Raw genomic sequence first — 18,889 nt, forward strand, 5'->3', positions numbered from 1 at the left:
ATACACATCTCCAAGATTACAGCATGCACAGACATAATTCAAACACACATGTTGCTTATGAAATTAGAATTACACTGTATTTTCAAATCTGCTTTTCGATGTAACAGACCATGAATATCCTAGCAGGCGATTAAATTTTCATCTGAAGTATTCTCTCAAAGTGTCTCTTGGAGCTTTCTTAAGAATGAGACAGAGGTGACTGAGGGCCCCTCAGGAGGGAGGGGGAATGTGGGTGAGGCCCCAAAAGTTACCTGGATTCTCTTTTTTATATATTTAGAATCCCTCACAAATTTTTGCTTGAAAAAGAGCTTTCCTGCTTAAGAAAAAACGTTTGAAAGCTTTCATCTATAACTTGTTTTTTAATGACTTACCTTGGTTTAATTTACTTAACCAATTCTCCTTCTGATGGACATTTAGGTTCTTTTTGGATATTATAAACTGATATGATCAACAACTTGTAGCTAAATGTTTAAGTGTGTTCTATTATTTGCTTAGAATAAGAATACTCCCAGAAGTAGAGTAGCAGGTGCAAAGGATAGACACAATTTATAAAGTTTAATAATTTTACTAACCTATAGCCTCTTCCTGTCTTTGCTCTTGAGAAACAGGACAAACCAAGTTGTGCTAAGGCTGGGAGCCCTGTGCAGATGCACCACAAGAGGCTCCTCACTGTCACCAGCCCAATTAACATCCATTTATTTTCCCACCCCAAAGCCATATGACACTCTAGGACATTCCCAAACATAGCTATGCCTTTAGGTCTGAACGATTCACTAGATGAGACAAAAGCCTTTATGCCACTTAAAGAAAGAAAGAGAAAACAAGACAAATCAATTTTAACTAACTGCATGTTAAATTGTCTTTATATAACTTTTTATTTAAAACATTTTAATAAAAAATGCTTTATCTATTGTTCTAAGTTAAATCTTTAAAAGAATATAGATTCTTTTTCCACCTGAGAAATGTGTATTAAAGCTTAAAATTTCCTATTACCATCAGTTATAAAGCTGATTAACCATTATATTAATCAAAATCCCTGGCTAAGAGCCAAAGCTACATGAGTAACACCAATAAAACATCAATATTAACCATCCAGCTTATCATTCCACTAACACAGAGCAAGAGACTTCCCATTCAGGCCATAATTGACTTGCAAACACAGCTGCTTGCCTCAATATCAGCTGTCTGGTTTTGGGTCCAGAATCATGCACTCGATGACATTTATAGACACATCTCACATTTTTAAAAAGATAAATTGCTGAAAAAAGTATGAAAATTGAGTTCTGTAATTGGGCTCATATTTTTGAAATTATTATTTATTTGATCACTCATCTAGTTATTTTGTGAATTTTTAAAATTAGATTATCATCAATTTTCTACCACCCCAACAAATCGAGCTACATTCAGTCTCTATATCCATTCAGTCTGGGTCGATAGTCAATCATAATTTTAAAATAATTGTATCAATACAGCTGCTTCCTGCTTTTCAGTTTAGTTATGAAAAGTCATTTTTAATTATTAAAGTAGTGTCAATCCAGGCTTTTATATATTGTCTGCTTAAAGCAAGATAACATGTATCTGTACCTACAAAACTAAAAGCTGCACACATTAGAAAGAGGATCATGTTCTTGTAGAAAAATAGAAGAAATTAATCTATCTTAAATGAACAAAAGGATTAAAAGTCTCTTTAAGAGCCTTAGACTTTACATATACTAAATCAGGCTCAATTATCACTGTCAGCTGGCAGAAATGTAACATTACAAGATTTCTGCTAACACCAGGGAAAAGAAGATAAGGCTTTGCCTTGCATATAATGAAAAACATTAAAAGGTCACTCTAAGCTAATGTAGAACCAATTCTGAACTAATAATAAAATAAGTTTTATGAAGTAATCATCTCACAGAAATAACTTCAGCAGGGAACAATGATACCAGATGAATTTAAAAGACAATAAGGAAAATATTTATAAACAAAGACTTTTTTGCCAGATCTCCAGCCTATTCTAAAGAATCCAACCTGAGCCTGCTGAGCAAGAATTTTCTGGGCTGGGTGAGGTGATGTAATACATAACTTCAGAAACCCAGGTCAGAGACAGATAATGGGTGAGCTGGTGACAAGAAGTCAGCAGTCAGCAGGACTATCAGTGACATGCAACAGCAAGGAATCAAAAGCAGTGCAAATTTAGGCAGGATTGAGGTGGCAGCAAGGGTCCAGGCCAAGGGCAGAGTCAGGTAGGAAGGCAGTGGCAGGACCAAGGACAGTGCCAGGCAGCTGCTTTATTTCTTTATTTCTAGCCCACTTTCCTAAGTAGCTGAAAACCATATGCCTGTTTCTGAACTTAGATCAGAACCTTGTGCCTTAAAGCTACATCAACTGGTTAATTTATCTTTCTAGCCTAATCATATTTATGCAAGCATTCTCAAGTATTTCCAGAAAGAGATGAGACATAAAACATAGACATATAAACTATTCCTACACGAACAAATGTATAAACAAATAAATGACCGAGTAAATACCCAAATAAAATGTTTTTCAGCCAGATATGTTCTTGAGGTTCAATAGAAGGCCTTAGACATAAGACTGAATCAATTGCAGATCATGATGAGGCCAGCAGTGTGACTTAAGCTATATAAAATATGCCCCAAAATGCAAAAAGCAATTTTAGGAGGACACAAAATAAACTCATTATTTAGTTATTTTTTTAATAAACTGAAATATGAGTAAACATATAACACTGTTCTGGTGTGAAATTATGAAAGGATTAGCAGTGAGCGAAGTCCAATGTTAGAAGCCAGAAACGAGAAGAGATGAGGGAAGAGTAAGAGGACTCAGGGTGTGTGCTGTACGTCAGGGTCCCCTTGATGTCTTCCATTTCTAGACCCTGTATTGACTTCTCGGGAAATATGTAACATGGTTTCCACTCATTTGTTGACATGTCTGCTGAGTCCCTTCCCTTACTTGGGCTGTAAGTTCCTTCAGGGTAAGACCTAACTTCTCTTTGAGGGCTCCTGACAGGCAGTCAGTGTAATATCCCATCAGATAATAAGTCCTGTCCATTCTAACTCTGTAATATTGTACACCTGGCTCCTCTTTTCTTTCCCTCCACCTCTAGCACCATGATCATCTTTCTTAAGACCCCACTGATTGAAAGAGAGGAGAGAGGAATCAAAGGTTGGGAGTTAGAAATGAGGGTAGCTATGGATTCCATCATCCCACTCTGCACAAATGGTGTCAGGGTCTGGATTGTCAATACTTTATGAATCCTACACTTTAGCCAAATGCAATTCTTTGCTAGTCCTCAAAATGCCACGAAATGTCCTGCCCTCGTTCCTTTATTCATGCTACTTTCTCTGTGGGGGACACCAACAATTTCCTCTGGTCACCACCTCTCCTCTCCGCCAGCATACAGAGCACCAAGATTGTGCTTTAAATACAGGCTGAATTTCATTTTCTTTAAGAAATTTGTGTTGTTGAGGTTATTCAAAAATCCTTGTTCAAAAACCCTCAGGAACTAAAGAAGAGAAAATTATCTAAGAAGGAGCTATTTACCATAATTTTGACAAGACTTGGAAATATATGCAAATTGTTTTTTCTTATGGAATATTTCACTAGCATTAAACTGCAAGGCTCCCGTCCCAAACATTTTCTAGTTAAATGATAGTAATACTGGAATAAGAAACTAGATAACATCAAGATATAAGTCTATGTATAACATTCACTTTTTTGTTTTGTCGTGTAGTGTCTAATGCAGTGAATCGTTCGGCTGTAGAAGAATAGGAATGTTTAGGGATATGGAGTTGAGCTGTGCTATTCTATACAATAGTCACTCGCCATGCGTGGCCATTTATTTTTAATTAATTAATTAAAAATCAAATAAAATGAAAATTTCATTTCTTCTGCCACATTTCAAGAGCTCAAGTGCTAGTGGCTACTATACAGGGCAGTGCAGCTGGAGGACATTTCCATCGTCACACAAAGTTCTGCTGGACAGTGCTGCTTCAGATTGTCACATTCATCAGAATCAGCTGGAGGGCTTCTGAACACAGCTTTTGGTTCAGGAGATCTGGAGGCAGGAACCCAACTGATGGTGATGCTGGGGGTCCAATGACCACATTCTGAGAACCAGTGGACTTGGCTGATGACACTGGGTGAGCTTTCTATGGTGTGTGTGCACAGGAGTCTCAGCCTCAGCACACGTCAGGTCCTCCACCCCTTTTCATGAGCAGATGCAGAAGGTATATGGTTGTTTTCTAACACCAGCCATTTTCTTAATTGGCATACAGTTAGGTCGGTGTCGATGAGGTTTGTGTCGGTGAGGTTTGTGTTCCCTGGAACTGTGTGCAAAAATGTGTGTTTATGCTCATGAGTACTTTTCCAAGAACACTGTAGTCACTGAGATCTTGGCTCTGGGGTCAATTGTCTCATCACATGGGCCTGGGTAGGTTGTTTAGCCTTTAAGTAGCTCAGAGGAAAACAGCCGGGCTACCACAGGGCTGTCTTTAGGTTAAAGAAGAAATGCACATAAGGTACTTAACACAGTTATATGCTCCACTGGTGTTAGCTGCTATTATTTTCACCAATTCTCAATGAGGTCTTAATTGGGTCATCCCCCGCCCCACCCCAATTAAGATTACCTTGTTTAAGCTAATACTGAAATTTGCCTTCTCTGTACCATAGCAGCTATGTTTTGAGCAATGACTCAGGGGAAGAATTAAAATTTGGTACAAGAAATATATAGAGGTATTTCAAACATGATAGCCAAAAACTATCTCTATACAGAACACTGGTAGATGAAAGTGAAAACAGTTCTTCAACTGCATTTCCATCTGACAAAAGGCATGAAAGGTATATACCATGTGCCCTAGACTGGACTATCTATCCACTCCACGAAGGATAATAAGGTATTTATTTTTGAATCCCTAGCTTCTAGCACGCTGCCAGGCACTATCAAAAATAGTTGATAGGTGGATGAGTGGATGGACAGACAAATGGAGAGACAGACAGGTGGACAGATGGATGGGTGAACCAGAAGATGGTTCGATGGACTCCCAAGCTTCCAGGTTATGGGAGATTGGCGCCAGTAGGGACTTTGTAAACATCTGGTCCAACTTCCTCATTTTATAGACAAGGAAAACTGAGGCCTAAAGAGGCTAAACGACTTGCCTCAAATCACAAATTTAATAATTTGTAGCAGATATTCTACATCTCCTACATCACTTCCATGCTCTGAGTCTTAGATACACACACACACATACACAGAGCTTTGAGGCAAGTCTACAAGTCTAAGCTTCATTCTCCTTGAAACTTAAAGACTAGCAAAGGGTTCCATTTAAGGACTGCTACAATACTTGAGAAAGAAACGTGATTCCTTTCTTTTTCCAATATCCCTCTATTCCAAGAATTTCTTTGTACCACAAGTATCCAGAAAAGCACAATCTGGTGTTTTCTAAATTTACTTCTGATCAATACCACTCACCACTAAGCACATTAAAACAAATTCAGATCCTATAAAATGCTTTGCTTTTAATAGAGAAAAATAGCAACATATACTACTATTTAGTTTAAAGGCAAATTTAGCATGGCAGAGGTGTCACTTGCCCACATATCCATTCTTCCTTCTTTCTCAATACTTAACAAAATCCTGACTATCACTACTACTACTACTTCTTCTTCTTCTTCCTCCTCTTCTTCTTCCTCCTCCTCCTCCTTCTTTTTTTTTACATGCTTACAGCACCTGGTCATCCTAGGTGGTCTCCCATCCAAGTACTAACCAGGCCAGACCCTACTTAGCTTCCGAGATCAGATGGGATTGGGCTTGTTCGGGGTGGCATGGCCATATACAAAATCCTGATTTCTAACTGATCGAATTGCTGCCCAGATAAAAAAATATATTTCCTAGTCTTTCTTATGGTCAAGTGGCTATATGTCTAAAATCTGACCAATAAGATATAAGTAAAGTATCATGTAGGATTTCCAGGAAAGTTCCTTTAAAAACTCTACTTAATGCTTCCTCCATCCCTTGGCCTGGAATGAGAATGTGATGGCTGGAGCTGTAGCAACAATACTAGACCACGAGGAGAAGGATTACACTCTAGGGATGGAAGAGAGGAGAGCTAGGTTAGCTTGGATCACTGATGACTTTGGAGTCTGTATACAAGATGTGTACTACTTACCTCTAGACATCTCTTATGTGAAAAAAAGAAAATGTTTCTATTGTTAAATCCACTATAATTTTTTCATTGTAACTCAACTTTATTTTAAATACATTCAACGGATTCTAGCATTCTTAGCTACTTTATAAAGAGTGGTGTCCGTATTTAAAAAGTTATTCAGAGTTGAAGCCTTCTGTGAAGAAGTAGTGCCAGTGCAACAGACCAGCAACCCACACCTAGTGGAGGTTTAAGTCTCCTCTTAAAGGTTTACTGCTCTTATTCAGCACTTCCTGAAATGGTAAGCAACTTTCTAATTCTAGGATCCATACCCTTCCTTTATATTCCCTACATATTTCTTTCTTGCCGCCTCCTCCTTTGTCCCAGAACGACAGCAATGCTTTTCCTGCCAGAATTCTCACGACCACCACACTGTACCCTCCCTTCCTCTCTGAGCCCAGAAATTTATAACGCATTCACAAAATGGTGCTGTAAAATCACACTTAGTTCCTTTAGCCTGCAAAAGCTAGGTTTGAGGCATCGCATTAATGAAGTTAGCTCTCTTCTTTATCTATTCCATACATTTGAAATTCTAGTATATACTTAAGAAGCCAGATACTGACATTATTTTGACCATTCAGTGAATCCTACATGTCTGTATATTTTTATTGAAAGCATAGATGCTTCTTGAAGAAGCAAAGCAAAATTCAGTCAGTCCCCAAGCGGAGCAAGAAAATAAAGATATCTTTAGTCTCATATACTCCCATAACAACATTCACTTTAGACAATTTTAAGTTGAATGTGTCAGGTCTTCCATCTAAGAAACAAATGAAACATAATTGGGGCAGATCCTGGCTTTGTGGAGCTTGAAGTTTATTTAATTCAAGAACCTTCCTTAAGAAAAAAAAATACAAGATTATAAAATACAGAATTAAGTAAAATCACTTCTGCTTATAATCAAGACATATGCATAAGTTTCAATCCAAGAGAAAAGAGAAGATTAAGTGAAAGCAAACTATATACAGATGTATGGCTAAAAGCCAGGAAAAAAAGGGGTGGGGGGAATGAAAAGAGTTTAAAAAAAAAACCTGCAAGAAAAAAATACAAGCAGTATCAGTTTTGAACCTCCTGTTAAATTTATGTAGCAATTATAATGAGAGGAGAAAAAAACTTTATACACAAAAAGAGCAGTACCAACTACCACATATAGATATCACTCATGCAGTACTCAAAGGAATGTACTAGATATTCAAATATAGATGATACCTAAAAACCTCATTCGAGGGAACATATTAAGACAATGACTTATGGAAATAACCATTCATTGGCTCTCAGTGGATATTGCTTAAAGCCGTTAACATTTGCTTCAGATGTGCCATCCTTCAGAACACGATATATTTTTTATCTTGTATCTACTATAATAAAAAAAAAAATAGCCAACTTTAATTAAGCACTTGGTATGTGCCCAGCCAAGCAGCATGCTGAGCACTTTACATGCAATGCCCCAATTAATCCCCCCAAAAAACAAATGTTTTATTATCCTTATGTTACAGCTGGGAAAACTGAGGCCTAGGTAGGTCACACAGCTTGTGAGAGGTGAAGCCAAAACCAAATCCAAGCAGTTTCCATAGAAACCTGAGATTCAGAGAAGTCAACCAACTAACCCAGGTCACACAGCTATCCAGTCATAGAATCAGGATTCTAACTGGTCTGACTTTAAAACAGGCTTCTTAATACCCTGTTAGACTCTGACGGTATATAAGGGATCCAAGCACAAAATATGACATTGTCAAGGGTTTCTGGATTTTGCAAAACTGACAGACAGGAGGAAGGCAAATGTGAAGTATGTATTTAATAAGCCTTGTTGAGCTCCTAGCATGTGCATGGCCCACTTGTTGCCCTTCTTGGGCATGACAGGCAGCAGTCAGGTCTGCCCTCAGACATGACACACACATTTAGCAGTTGTAGCTTATTTTATCATTGAAACTAGTGCCTTCTTCCCTTTGTTCCATGCACTTTTTCTAAAATAATAACATTGTCATTTTTAGTCAGTTCGGAGCTTCCCCATAACCAAAAAAAAAAAACATAATTTGGGGCTGGGACATTTTTTTGCCACTTTATATTTTATAAAGTTTCATGCAAATTAATACGAATACAGAATAAGAAGAAAACCAGCTTTTGCATCTGTGGAGGCTAGAAGAACTGCCACAAGGCCCCAGTTCCTGCTAAAGAAGGGTTTCCTCCCACTAATTCATTCCCTCCACACCAAAAAATGGATTATGTATTCCCTTTAATTCCTAATTTCATGCTCAGGTCCAATTGGAAGGGACCAGGTCTACAGAAACACCGTACTACCTGTTAAATTGTCAAAAAAAAAATTTATTTGAGCCCTAACATAGAAACGAATACCTCCAGAGGGTAGGGGAGTGGGGGTCGGGGCTAGACAGGGTAAAAGGGGTCAAATATGTGGTAACAGAAGGAAATTTAACTACGGAAGGTGAACACACAGTGTAAACATGTAGATGCCTTACTGCTAAAGTGTACAGATGAAATTTATTGGATTTCGTTAACCATTGTCACCATACAAAACTAAATTAATTAATTAAAAAAAAAAAGAAAAAGAAACAAACACCTGACATTCAACCCCACCCCAGTCCTCTCCATTCCCTATTTAGGGGACAACAATTTGGGATGCTGTTTGTTTCTGTTTATAAAAAATAAGACATGGATTTGTTAATAATTGAGAAAGTACAAAAAAGTTATAGAGGAGAATTTAAAAATGTCCAAAATCTCAGTCCCAAGAAGAAACGACTATTAACATTTTTGTTATATTTTTTGCAGTATTTTATCTACCTTAGAAAATAACTGAGATTAAACAGCATATATAATTCTGAAATTGTTTCTAGTGGGTGTTTTTTATTGTTTTTTCACTTTAAAAGTCCATCTGCTTAATACACACGTATGGCTTCCTTATTCTTCAGGCAAAGATCATTTCAACATCTTGACTAGAACATTCTAGAGATGGTTGCAAACAGTCCAGGTTTTTCTTAAGTGTAATTTAGTAGGTCATCCTGGGACTTTTTGATCCTATAGTAGTGAAGATGCCCCCACTTAATTTACCCTACATGACAAGTTGAGAGCTGACCTTCTTGAAAAATATGAAATGTAATTATTTTCACACTAATAAGAATTTAGTGAAAAGTTTGTGGTTTTTTCACGTTTCACAACATGTCTTGACTTATACCTGGCAATCTCTATATTGCACAAGCAGGGAGGATTGCACATTCAAAAGAAAAGAAGGGATACAGTACGTACAAAGGAGTGAAGGAATCATTTAAACATTTATCATGATAAAAGTGTGTAAGAGCCTCCTTCGTTTGACAAAGAGGTGGCAAAAGAAGAGTATATGAAGGAGGAGGAGGGGGGAAGTGAGACTCAACTTGTCCTCCAAGTGCTGTGCACCTCGTAGAGGACTTCTGCTGAGATTTCTCCTCTCCAGCTACCCTAAAACCTTTCTTATTCCTCAGTCTGACAACGAGAAAAGTAGAATGGCCTCCCCAACAGAGAGAAAAGATACCGTTACTACTGCGTTCAATATGAATTGACGTGTGGGAGATTTGGCAGACGATTATCTTTGAAAATCGTCCAAACTCATGTACTACTAACTGAATCAAAGAGATCAACACCTATAATGGATTTTTATTTTAAGTCTGTGTGTTGGCCCAGAACAGAGAGAGCGGAGGTGATCATGAAAGTTTTATGAGTTGTCAACCAGAGACTTCATCATCTTGTTTGATTCTAGTGGTAGTTGCTTTCATAATTTTTAAATTGAGGCTCCTAGGATTCTCTATAATCTTATTCATCTTCCTCCTTTTAAAAAAATGGCTGATGCCTGGCAGGCTTCAGCCATAGGCAATGCAGTTTTATTGGAGCTGGTGGAGTTTTCCAGTTTTTGTTTTTGTTTTCCCAGTAGAAACAAAGGGTAGGGTGCAGTTTTCCTAACATGCATACACCACGTACAGTGCTTTGCAGTCAGTCCATTGTTTACCTGTCACCACGAACACCTTTCCTAAAGTGGATGCTCTATATTTCAGGGGGTGGGTGGTGTCAGCCAGATATTTTTTCAGACACTAAGAATTGCACTGAATCATGCTAAATAGAATGCTAACCTTTACCTCACAGATGTAATAACATTTGAACTTCCTGGAAAGCCAAATCTCTTAGAAGACATTATGCTAGCATCCACGGCCATGCTACCCAGAACAAGCCTGATCTCGGAAGCTAAGCAGGGTTGGGCCTGGTTAGTACTTGGATGGAAGACCACCTAGAAAGAGCAGGTGCTGTAGGCGTAAAAAATAAAATAAAATAAAATAAATAAGGGATTGTAAGCTGACAAGTTCCTTGCAATCTGTGAGGTCAACCAAGGGTTGCCTCGCCTAAAAAAAAAAAGAAGACATTATGCTAGCCAGTTTAAGTTCCTTCAGTTACTAATAATCTTCATACCAGTGTTTTCCATAAATGTCTAAACAGAGACAAATGTGTTCTAATTGTCTTCTTTTTCATGAGGGAGAAAAAGCAGCAACATCTTGCTTCTGAAGTGAGTTGCCAAATTTGATTGAATTCCTTAGTAACTGAATGCTTAACTAATGAATTCGTGCTGAAAACAGCTTCTTAATATCTTTAGTTAAGAGCATACATTTTCAGTTCGTTGTTTCCAAAAAAACCGAGTATAGTGAACTAGATGATTTCAATTGTGAGTTTCTCAATCTATGTGTTGGAAATTGTCACCCAGACGCACATTTGAACTTGAAAAAACAGTTTCCAAGGAAGGATCATCAAGAGAGTCCATAGTGTATGTGAAACATCTATATAGTCTACATATATTTTTTAAAAATCAGTTCTCAGTTATCTATCTATGGGGTAATTTCTAAAACCCATTCAAAAGCAATTATAAGTGCACAGTTCATAGCTAAATATCAAATTTTATTTTGAGTTATCTAAAATTTGGATTAACTAGATCCCTGGAGGAAAATAATAAGTTGCTGATAGTGCAAAAACAGCTTTCATTGTTTGTGGGGAATGTGGCATATTTCTGTTTTCTTCATAGACAAAAACCCAGTTCAAATTTTTTATAACAAGCCCCAGAGGAACTTTAAAAGGTTTTAGTAATAAGTATTTCTTTTTAAAATGAATTATTAAATAGAGCTCTAAAATGTTTGATGGCATAGCTTTCATTTGATTCCACTGAGATTTGATTTTTTTTCAAAAATAAACTTGTTTTATTAAAAAATTGGTTGTAAAAATGCAACAGAAATAAACGTATAAAACAAAAAGTAGAAGTCCCTTATTTTTACCCGCATGTTAAATTTTGGTAGAGCTTGATATGATAGATATGATAGCTATTGCTAAAATGCCAAGGCTGACTAATGTCACCTTCACCAACACTGGCTCTTATCAATCTTTTTAATGCTTGCTCACCCAATATTTCTAACGAACTACGTCTACTCTCAAGAGATCTTGGCATTGAATCGTCTGCCTCCCACAATGTTTCCAGAATTATCTACCAAATGTAAAACCTAATTAGTTAGGCCCCTTGTTTGAAGGCCTCTGCTGGCTCCCTGCAGATAACAAAATGAAATCCAAACTCCCTTAGAAAGCTCACCAGGCCCCTCCCAGCCTGGTCCTTTCCTCCCCTTTTTGCTTCATGATCCTACTCTATCCACAAATCACCTTTTGTGCCAGACGCTCTGAATTTTTTTTTACCCTTTTTGGAATTTACGACTCTTTCTCACATCTATGCCCTTGCATTTACTATTTCCCTTCTATCTCTAATAGAATCTCATTCAACTTCTAAGAGCCAGACAAAATATCTCTTCTGTGCTACTTCCCTGACCCCCAATGAAAAAAAGAGCTACTACTCTCCTGCATTTCTTATGCTAGTACTTACTACATTCCTATATAATTTTTATACAAATGTTTGTCTGCTCCTATAGATCGTGATGTTTTTGAGAGCGAAGACCCACATCACTATTTCCTTGTCATTGGCTGAGTTCTTGATGTATAGGAGGTCCTCAGAAAGGGTCTACTGAATACCTAAAGAGTATTTAATAGCATTCAGCAAAAGCGAACAACAACAAAAATCCAATCTCTCATCTTCATCTATATTTGAAATATTTGAGTTGTTAGTGTATAAGAAACATTAAAAACCTGGCTGAGCTGTACAAGGAAAGCAGGCCATGAAACTCTGTGGGTGGGCACCTCCACAGCCTCAACCCAAACGGCAAAGAAGGCAAACCATACCCAAGAGTTTCTCCTTTCCACCTTCCTTCTGCCTTCTCTCTCACCTCCCATGACTTTACACTCACAGTAGTCAGTCTCAGATGCCCTCTGGCTGGCCAAAGCTCCTTATTATAGAATGTATACTGAGCCATACACAAAATTTTTCCCTTTTCCACCTCAGCGAACTTCCATTCCCTCAGCCAAGTATCATGAGACACCTGCCTAAGAAACAAACAAGATTATATAACTTAAGTAGTTGATGCTCAAGTATCATGAGACACCTCAAGAATAAGCTCAGTCTTCCAGAGAGAAATATTTTTTAAATATTAGCTAATTAGCTCAAATGAATCTAACCAGCAGGATATACTAAAGAGTTATTTTCATTGGAAGGCCTTCCAGAAACCCCCATGGACTTCCTGAATCAGTATATACCACCAGCCCCAAGATGGAAGAGAGAGTGTCAGCAACCAGATCCCCCATTTCTGAAATGTTGCCCACACCTGGCATGCCTGCAGGATCTTCCCATTGTGCCTTCCTTAGAGAGGTGGTGTTCAGAAGATCACAGTTGCTCAAGGGATACACTTTTGGACTAGTGAAAAGAGTTAAAAAAATAAATAGAATTAGGGCAAGGAGAGCAAAGAGAAAAAGATTTAAGAGAGGTGTCAATATTGGGGCAACCACATAGGAGATACAATGCCTAAATAGCTGGCCCTGGGAACTCATACAAAAAGCCTACTGAAAGAATCAGAAATGCACCCTCCCACCATTTTCTTTCTATTTAAAATGTTTTTCCCCTGAAGAAGCTGAGATTCCTATATTAGCTTAAAAAAAAAAAAATTACAGAAGATTGAGTGAATCCGAAAACCCCAGAGCACTTTTCTTCCTGAAATTATGGAAGCCTACTGAGGAGCTGAAAATGTCTCTGCTCCACCCTCGCTTCTCATGATATCAGTTTCTATCCCCAATTTGATCTTATTTCCAGGGTGGTCATTCCTCTTATAGCCACACATGCTGAGATCAAAGGATAGAGAAGCTGTTACATACAAGACTAATGTTATAGAGAGAAGAGTTGGAAAGAGCTCAAACTTCGTTATATAAAAAAATAATTTCAAGGGATAAAAACCATTTTCAGAGGAAGCCAAAAGCAAAAATAGTAGCAACTTTAAACTTCATTTTAGGAGCTTGAGGGATGTTATAGCCCTCCACGTGGTTGCCTAGGGAACAGGATTCCTTTATCCTTTGCTATCCAATAATTTCTTAGAAATTGCTACTCCATATTATATTTATGATTGTTAAATTCTCTAAATGGAAAAGCCCCTCAAAAATTCATTCTAAATGGAAAATCCCCTCAAAGATGCACTTTAAGTTATAGTTTTGAGATCTTTATCAGGAAAATGTTATAGAAAGCTAAAGCTCCTTTAATATCTCTTGCTGTCCTGATACGTTAACATTCTCCTACTTAAACAGGAGATGTTTTTATCCATAATATCTTATCTTCATTTTGATTACTGAATGTGGAGTCTTCTTACAAATAAATGAATTCGTCTTGATTAAGCATGCTTATCTCAGTATGTCAAAAAATACAAATAGAAATATTCTATTCTGGACTAAGCCATGCAAAATTATTCTGACTTTCTCCTAAGTGTTAATAAAAGAACATTCTTGATAACAAAATATGTAAGAAGCAAAAGTAATATATTTGGCTTTCTGTACATGATACATTTTCTTCAACTTTTCCCTGCTATAGGTCCAATCTTGAGTAAGAAAAGTTAGGGTAACTATCATGGGGAGGTTTATTAAAAGTGCCATCAATGACATTAGCATGTTTGTTTTATATAAAAACAATACTGCTGGCCAAATCCCTATCCTTTCTACTTCCTGTAATTCAGTCAGGCCAAAGTAATTATTTCACTGAATGCGCTGAGTCTTTCATTTCTGGCTCCCTTGTGTTGTTAAATGAATAAAGGGCATTCTGAGAGCTGACTCTCCAGTGAGTAGGATATTCCTTCTGGTTACGTTCCTTGCTAATGCTTTTAGCTTCTCTACACATTATCATTTTTTACAAGGAAGCTAGATGAGGCTAAACTTCATCTTTTCATTTCCTCTTTGAAACAGATTGTGCTACAATCTAGATCAGGGGAAGAAACTGAGACTAATGGCTACAGAGGGGATAATATGTGATTTAGTGAGTTCGATTTTCCATGAAATTTTAAGATCCTGGCTGTCCTGCTCCTGAGACCAGAGACTTTGTACCTCAAATACATATTCTCTGAGATGATAGCCATCAGTTGAACATCAAAATCTCAATTAACCAGAACTTAATCACAGAAGAAATATTCCTACTTGTCATAAAGCACTGTCTTGGGCACTGTGGGGCTTTAAAATATGCCCAAATAATTTTTCTGCAGATTAATTTTAAGAGAGTTGACTAATAAAAGAACAGATTTATATGAGAAATCTTTTTTTCCATGAAAAAATTTCCAGGGAAAGTCCTAAGGTAAGTTCATTCCCAGTACTATCTTCTACAACTAATCACTGCAGTATAGGAGTGAAATTCAGAATGACTTTACAGGATTGTCAAATATCTCACTTTGCTCACTCTATTAAGTAGGGTGTATTAATGGCTATTTTAGGCTCCTGGGGAACACTGGGTGGAGGTGTTGGATAAATGGTAAAAACAAAGTTAACATAATCTTATCAATTTTAGGTTTTAAATTAGTAATGTACATTTTTGTCTTTTTTGAGAATATTCAACTTTGCTGTCAAAAATGAGAAATCAAATGGGATAGGTAAAACTTGTAGGATGTGTTAAGCATAGATAAGTAATTTATGAGACATTAGGCACAAATAAGTAGTCCATTCAAGTGCCGAACATACAAAGGGATAGAATAGCTAAGTAAACACTAAAATTGTCACTAGACATTAAATATACATGAGGCATGCACGTCACTCAGTATTTATGAGGTCTTAAATTGGCCACCAATTGGTTACATCCATTCTGGCCCCACAGATATTCTGCCAGATAAAACCCATAGCAGCTCACAGACCAACTGGTGAGCTTACAATGGTGGCCAGACATACTTCTCCCTGTGTCTCTCCAACTGAGCATTCTTGCTCCAAACCTCAAATCTGTTCCTCTTAACCACATCAGCAGCAGGGAAGGCTGATGAGAGAGGAAAAAAGTGGAGAAGCTGAGAGAAGAGGAAGAGGAAGGAAAGGGAGAGAGGGACGGAGACAGACCAGGACTCATGCTGTGTGCTCCTATCTCTCTTGTACCCAACCTTAAGTACATATACTTTCTCCATCTCTTTCCCCTTACTTCTCACTGTGTATTTTAAATTGATTCAATAAACCATGTAATTCAAGCATCTTGTGATCCATAACCGATGGGATGGCTTGCCTGACAGTATATATTTGGAAGCTACGTTGCATCAAGGTAATTTCTCACATGACGAAACTCATCAGTGTTTCTTAGGCCTTCATACTGTCGGCTAATTATCTGCCACCAAGGGCCAATAGGAGAAAAATAAATGAGAGGTGACAACCAATTATTAATGGGGAAACCTGAAGTAGTCGATCTTGCTTAGTCCTACAGCCTGATTACACATGATCTTTGTTGCGACTTTATGGTACATACATATAAATAATCATGTTTTTTCTGGTAAAATTGTCCCTAAGTAGAATCATTAAATTACAGATACTAGTATTTCATGATGTTCTACAAAGAGTATAGTGGTCTATATATAAGGCTATGATTTCAGGATGCTCAGCCAGCTGACCAAGTTTCACTACTATCATTTTATAAAAATGCTCCCTACAGTGTGAAACTAACTCATTTCATTGCACCTGTATTTATTTACTACATATTTCACATGGGCTAGGCACTGTGCTGTGTGCTGCAATGGAGAATAGTTGAATATGATAAAGTCACCATCTCAGGAATTTTGGAGAGATACATAATGTATCACAAAGATACACTAAGTACCCAGATAATTATGATACAAGGAACTAGCTACATTCCATAAAGCCGTGCAAAGAAAACTTTATGTAAATTCAAAGAAGTAAGCAATCACATTTACTAGAAGAATCCCAGTAAAGTAAATGATGCCACCTCTCTTGAGGATAATTTAGCAATGCGTATGAAAAGACTTAAGACTGCACACTTTATGGTAGTTAAAAAGTGGAAATAATCTACAGGACTAAGATTTTGAGAGTGGTTAAATGAGCTACAATACATCCATTCACTAAGAATATATGCAACTCTTAAAAATTACATTGCAGATGGGTATTTCATAAGATGTTTCGGGAAAAGTATAAAATACACATGATAAAAAAAAAAAAAAAAAGGACAGACAGTGAAATGTCTTTCTCTCACCCCAGAATCCCTAGTACTTTTACCCAAAGACAACACCATTTTAAAGTACATACTCAAACATATATTTTTACTCAAATAGTGGGTGTCACACTATACCCACTGTTTGGCACCTTCTTTTGGGCCCTTGACCATTTATCTTGGCAATCTTTCCAAATCAGCAAAATATAGATCTATAGCATCTTCTTTTTTAGTCACAGATTATACAACTGTATGAGTTTTAAATTTATTTCATTTATTCAGTCCCCTATTAAAGGACAATTATATTGTTTCCAGAATTTTGCCATTACAAACAATGCTGCAATATATCTAGATGAAAAGTTTAATAATATGTAAAAATGTTCAAGGTATTTTACATTTAAAAAAGGGCAAATGAACATCTGGTTTCCAGTTCCACATGTAAGGAGCTTGGCAGTCACCACTGCAGCCTAACAAGTAAAAAGCTGAACAGACTGAAAAATCAACAACTTGTCTTAGATCCTTATGAGAGGAAAGGACAGAGGGCAAGCCACTGCCCCCAAGATTTGAGAGACAGGAAATAGTGGGAGAACACACAGAGTCTTGGCTTCCCAAAGCAGAGACTCAGGAATAAAAACCAGGGCAGGAACTGGTGCCTGGGCAGAAAAACCTGAACTGTAATTGACAAATTGCTGGAGGCATAGTGTGGACAAGTTTGAGAGTTAAAAACCTCCAGGGGCACCAAGTCATGAGGTGGGGGTTTCCCCACAATATTGTGAGATTTACTTCTAGGAATTCCACCATGTTCCCATGGTAAATATCAGAAAAATCTCCTGAAGTTTCTAGCAGCAGAATGGAAAAGGAACTATTTTGAAATATGCCAGAGCACTCCATTTTTCCTAACAAGGCCTGCCCTCAGGAGAAACTAGTTAACTGGAGCCTAACTTATCTGGGTATTCTTAAAGCCTAATTGACCTGAGGGAAGGGGAACATCCAACTCCAGTCCACTCTAGCCATCCTGTTCCACCTAAAGAGGAAGAAAAAACTGAGAAACTTGCAAAGTTCACAGCCTACAGGCATAGGCTCACTAAAAACCTAAGAACTGATCAAAAAGCTATAGAACAGCTCTCCTCCTCTGCCCATCACCACTTTACTAAAGGCCTATTTACAGCAGTTCCTCTTACATGGTACTTCATGTCTGGCTATCAAGAAAAATTACAAGGCATATCAAATGGCAAAAAAAACGCACAATTTAAACAGACAGACTAAGTGTTAGAATCAGACATGGCAGGGATGTTGGAACTATCAGACTGGGACTTCAAAACAACTGTGATTAATATGCTAAGGGCTCTAATGTGTTAAGTAGATAGCATCCAAGAACAGATGGGAATGTAAACAGAGAGATGGAAATCCTAAGAAAGTACCAAAGAGATCAAAAACACTGAAACAGAAATGTTGATAAGCTTAGTAGTAGACTGGACAGAACACATTAGAGGAAAGAATCTCTGAGCTTGAGGATATCTCAATAGAAACTGCCAAAACTGAATAACGAAGAGAACAAAAGCTGAGGGAGAAAACACAGAATCGAACATTCAAGAACTGTGAAACAACCACAAAAGGTATAATATACACATAAAGGGAATACCAGAAAGAGAAGAAACAGAGAAAGGAATAGAAGAAATATTTGAAACAATAATTACTGAGAATTTCCCAAAATTAATGTCAGACACTAAACCACAGATGCAGGAAACTCAGAGAACACAAAGCAGGATAAATACCTATCACCCCCTCCCAAAAAAAAATTACACCTATGCCTATCATTTTCAAACTATAGCAAATTAAAGATATAGGGGAAAAAAACCTGAAGAAGCCAGAGGTGAAAAAAAAAAAAAAAAAAACCTTTACTCTAGAGGAAGAAGGATAAGAACTACATCCTACCTCTCTTTAGAACCCATGCAAGGAAGAAGAGAGTGGAGTAAAATATTTAAAGTGTTGAGAAATAGCGACCACTGACCTGAATTCCATATCCTGCAAAATTATCCTTCAAAAGTGAAAGAGATATAGAACTTTTTCAGGTAAACAAAAATTGAGGGAATTTGCTGCCAGTACACCTGCTTTACAAGAAATGTTA

The 18,889-nt window shown here is 37.4% G+C and overlaps 1 protein-coding gene and 1 pseudogene across 1 annotated transcript in view; both read right to left on the minus strand.

Annotated features, from left to right (window-relative positions):
* Positions 1-18,889, minus strand: part of METTL24 (methyltransferase like 24) — a 95,418-nt gene that overhangs the window by 6,605 nt on the left and 69,924 nt on the right. The gene's annotated exons all lie outside the window — the stretch shown is intronic.
* Positions 5,723-5,841, minus strand: LOC120610194 (uncharacterized; annotated as a pseudogene).

Source organism: Pteropus medius, unplaced genomic scaffold (genome assembly GCF_902729225.1).
Source record: "Pteropus medius unplaced genomic scaffold, Ma_sr-lr_union100, whole genome shotgun sequence".
Classification (NCBI taxonomy): Eukaryota; Metazoa; Chordata; class Mammalia; order Chiroptera; family Pteropodidae; genus Pteropus; species Pteropus medius.